The sequence below is a fragment of the Helianthus annuus genome, chromosome 4 (genome assembly GCF_002127325.2).
Source record: "Helianthus annuus cultivar XRQ/B chromosome 4, HanXRQr2.0-SUNRISE, whole genome shotgun sequence".
Taxonomy (NCBI): Eukaryota; Viridiplantae; Streptophyta; class Magnoliopsida; order Asterales; family Asteraceae; genus Helianthus; species Helianthus annuus.
Window position 1 is genome coordinate 52,127,368 of NC_035436.2, and position 5,382 is coordinate 52,132,749.

The following is a 5,382-nucleotide window of genomic DNA, read 5'->3' on the forward strand; positions in this document are numbered from 1 at the left end:
AGAGAGAGAGAGAGAGAGAGAGAGAGAGAGAGAGGCCTGAGAGTGAGTCAGAGAGAGGGGGGTCTAAGAGGGTGAGTGTGTGTTGAAAGGGTTTTGGCAGGGAGGGAGGCATTGTGCAACGTATGGCAAGTTGAGGGTGACAAAATGAAATCTGCCATAAACCATATATCGTTATTAAAAAAATCAGTGACTTGTATTGTATTTACGTATTTGATATTTTAAATCGGTCTTTGAGAGAGTTCATGATCAGATTCTAGGTAATGAGAGTCCTAACGATGTATAATTATAAATCAGCATATATGATGCTTATGAGAAAACTCAGAAAATTAAAGAATAACTAGGTTAAAAGAAGTTCGCCGCGTTGCGGCGAATTTTTTGTTATTTAGTCTGTGTTTACATGTGTTTTGAAATCACTACGAGCACGTTGCGAACGAAACTGCTGACAAGAATAAAAAGAAAATGTAGAAAAAAATACTAAAAGATAACCGAAAGAAAATCAACCAAAAAAGTTGTATGGTAACGATGTTGTTCGTATGAAACCCATGGTCAGAGATGAGCAAATGGTTCTGGGTACCGGTACCAAATTTGCCGAACCAAAAGATCTTAGGTACTAATTCGGTACCGACTTTTGGTGTTCCTGGTACCGGTTCACTACCATTTTTTACCTTCATATACCGGTACCGTAACCGGTATTTTCGCTATCAGTACATATTCAGTATCGATTGGCACCGAGCTCATCCCTACCCCTGAAACTTAAAAAAGAAAAAAAAATAATAAAAGTTGAAGAAAATCAACAAAAAAAAAATTGTACGATACCATTGTTGTTCGTACGGTACCCGTGATCAGGGATGAGCAAATGGTACCGGGTAGCAGGACTGAATTTCTCAAACCAAAAGATTTCCAATATCAATTCGGCACCAACTTTTGGTGTTTTTTGTATTAGTGTCGGTTTTTACCTTTATGTACCGATACCGAACAGGACCGTACCGGTATTTTCAATACCAGTACTGGCTCGATACCGGTTGACACCAAGCTTATCCCAACCCGTGATATCAAAAAATGATTAAAGTTAAAAAGTAAAGAAAATAACTATTATTGGGTAAAGTTCTTGTACAAATAATCTTAACATACTAAACATACAAATTGAAGGAAAACTCAAAAAGACAAGGTGGCATTTTTGTAATTATCAATAACTATCAAAGTTACTCTATAAATACCTCTAAAAAAATCTAACCACTCCCCCCACCCCCAAAAAGAACCTAAACCCCCCACCCCTCCCCCCACCCCCCAAAAACCTAAAAAAACCTACCCCCCCACCCCCCAAAAACCTAAAAAAAAAACCTAACCCCCCCCACCCCCCAAAAACTTAAAAAAAGAACCTAACCCCCCCCCCCCCCCAAAAAAAAACCTAACCCCGCCCACCCCCCCTCCACCCAAGCTAAAATGCTAAAAACTAAACCCCCCAAAAAACCTAACCCCCCCCCCCCCACCCCCAAAAACCTAAAAAAACCTAACCCCCCCCCCCACCCAAGCTAAAATGCTAAAAACTAAACCCCCAAAAAACCTAAAAAATCTAAAAAAAAAATAAAAAAAAACACACAAATTATTTTATTTTATTTTTTTAACATTTTTTATTAAAAAATCGCTACTTTTAGTAGCAGCAAAAAAAAAAAAAAATTTTTTTTTTGCTAACGAAATGTAGCGATTTTTTAATAAAAAATGTTAAAAAAAATTGTGTTTTTTTAGGTATTTTTGGTTGTAACTTTGATAGTTGGTGGTAATTACAAAAATGCCACCTTGTCTTTTTGGGTTTTCCTTCAATTTGTATGTTTAGTATGTTAAGATTATTTGTATTTGATCTTTTGCCAACTATTATTATAATATTAAAAAAACTATATATTATAATAATATTAAAATTATTATTCATTAGCTTCTATTTTTAATTCTTTTAATTTTAATTTTAATTAATTTTAATTTTAATTAATAATTAATTAATATATAATATATAATATCATATAATAATATAATATAATATATAATACATAATTTTAATATAATAATTAGTAGCATGTAAGATGCTTTGTTTGATTATTTAAATTGTCTGATTTTGATAGGACATTCTTGATATTTCGATTCAATAAGATGCTTTGTTTGCTTTCATATAATTATTGTTTAGTTACTATCTTCAATTTTCTAAGCAATTAACCTAATGTTAGACCGTGTTTTCTTTCTCCATAGCGGTAACACGTTAAGTTTCAACTTTTTACCTGTAAGGATTCATCATTTTCATGAAAGAATTGTAACTCCAAATATATACTTGTGATATTAACTCATGGCAACTAATTATATTATATTATATTACTTTAGTGTGACGCAAAGAACATATTACAAATATAAAAAATATATAGTTGCTTTAGTTTTTTTACATTTTCTAGAACGGTCTTATTTAACTAAAAAAAATAACAGAATAAAATATAACAACGAGTTCTATTAAAATACAAAAATATTATTTTTTAAAAATAAACAAGACAAATTCCATTAAAGGGACTTGTGTGGATTAGAATGATTTGCCATCTGTAGGCATACAACCAAACTGTCTGATATTTCAGATGAACATATTTTCCAAAAAAAGAATAATAATAATTCTTGTGGACGACCCAAATAATTGAAATTGACTTGTTTTTTTTTTACATTTTTAATGTTTAATAACTTATAAATTAATATTTAAATAAAAAATATCGACCAACAACTTCTAACTTGTAACAAAAGAAAATGTTGTACAAACTAGACATGCCAATCTCGGCCTTTTCATGTGTTTTTAAGTTTGCGTTTAGAATGAGAATTATATTTATATATTAAAATCAGTCTAAGAAATAAGTTTGTGTTTAGAATGAGAATTATATTTATATATTAAAATTAGTCTAAGAAAGTTATTTTATGTAATTATAATAATTTATTTATCAATAGTTCGTTGACATTGATAGCATGTGTAGATAAAGACATATACATTTTCTTAAAATTTTTATTTCAGGGTAAATTATATTTTTCGACATTTATGTTTATATTGAATTGCAGTGGATAACCTTTAACTTAAATAATTACAAGAGTTAATTACTGTTTTCATCCCTGAGGTTTGTCAAAAATAACGGTTTCAGTCCATTAGTTTAAAAATTGCGATTTCAGTCCATTAGTTTCATTTTCGTAACCATTTCAGTCCACTAACTTAACTCCATCCATTTATTTTGTTAACTTTGAGTTAACTAACTAATTCAGGGACGGTTTGCGTCAGTTTTAGAAACACAGGGACTTAAGTGTAAACTCTAAAACATTAAAACAAAAAAAATAGTAAATTCCAAAAAATCAAAAAAATTCCAAAAAACCAAACAAATTCCAAAAAATTCTAAAAAATAATAAAAATTCAAAAAAATCATAAAAATTCTAAAAAATTCTAAAAAATCCAAAAAATCCGTTTCGGCGCAAACTGTTTCGAACCCGAACCGTTTCGAGCTGAACCGTCCGTACCGTTTCGACCCGAACCGTTTCGAGCTGAACCGTTTCGACGAGAACCGTTTCGACCCGTACCGTTTTGACCCGTACCGTTTCGAAGCCGAACCGTTTCGAGCTGAACTGTTTCGAACATGAACCGTTTCGAGCTTAACCGTTTCGACGCGAACCGTTTCGACCCGTACCGTTTCGAGCTGAACCGTCCGTACCGTTTCGACCGGAACCGTTTCGAGCTGAACCGTTTTGACGCGAACCGTTTCGACCCGTACCGTTTCGAGTCGAACTGTTTCGACCCGTACCGTTTCGAAGTCGAACCGTTTCAAGTCGTACCGTTTCGAACCGAACCGTGCCGTTTCGAACCGAACCGTTTCAAGCTGAACCGTTTCGAACCGAACCGTGCCGTATCGAACCGAACCGTTTCAAGCTGTACCGTTTCGACGCGAACCGTGCCGTATCGAACCGTGCCGTATCGAACCGAAACGGTTCGGCTTCGAAACGGTTCGGGTCGAAACGGTACGGTTCGATACGGTTCAGCTCGAAACGGTTCGGTTCGATACGGCACGGTTCGGTTCGAAACGGTTCAGCTCGAAACGGCACGGTTCGAAACGGTACGGCTTGAAACGGTTCGGCTTCGAAACGGTTCGGTTCGAAATGGATCAGCTCGAAACGGTTCGGCTTCGAAACGGTACGGGTCAAAACGGTTCTCGTTGAAACGGTTCAGCTCGAAACGGTTCGAGTCGAAACGGTACGGACGGTTCAGCTCGAAACGGTTCGGGTTCGAAACAGTTTGCGCCGAAACGGATTTTTTGGATTTTTTAGAATTTTTTAGAATTTTTATGATTTTTTGAATTTTTATCATTTTTTAGAATTTTTTGGAATTTGTTTGGTTTTTAGGAATTTTTTTGATTTTTTGGAATTTACTATTTTTTTTTGTTTTAATGTTTTAGAGTTTACACTAAGTCCCTGTGTTTCTAAAACTGACGCAAACCGTCCCTGAATTAGTTAGTTAACTCAAAGTTAACAAAATAAATGGATGGAGTTAAGTTAGTGGACTGAAATGGTTACGAAAATGAAACTAATGGACTGAAATCACAATTTTTAAACTAATGGACTGAAACCGTTATTTTTAACAAACCTCAGGGACGAAAACAGTAATTAACTCTAATTACAATTACAGTCCTTTATTTGTAAAAGTCATTACATTGTATGCTCTTTAACACTAACTCAGTTAAAAATTCAAGTTAAGTCTGGGCATTTGCACCTCATGTGAGGGCATTTATGTCAAAAGAATAAAACAAAATACCATAAACACCTCCTCACCATAAGCGTATGGGTTTTCCCCAACTTGAAACACCCACAAATTAAAATTCAGTTCTGAAGAATGGCAAGGGGTAGAACTGAAGAAAACCCTTATGGATTTGAACCTCCTGATCAACCACTCTACACCCATTTAGAAACCAAGCACCCAAGATCGAAGGGTTTTACGAGTGGGTGCATCAGACGAAGATGAAGCTTGAGGTTTTGATTTATTAGGTAGAAGCAGATCCGAATCATCATCTCTCTATCCAGAACTACCCCTTGCCATTCTTTAGATCAGAGACTTAAAATCTGCAACTTCTTACCATTCTTCAGATCTGAGACTTTTTTTTCCACATTTTATGATGTTACTAACAGCTTCTTATTACCACTGGCGGTGATGTGCACTGGAGGGTTAATGGAAGGGTGGTGGTGATGTGCACTGGCGGCGTTCAATGTCATTTCCTTGATCGATAGATCGCTCCAACAATCTGCAATATATTGTATCTGATATTGTTGATTATGGTACAGTTGGCTCCAAGATTTGATCATGATTGGTGTGCTAAGTATCTTGTGGTTTTT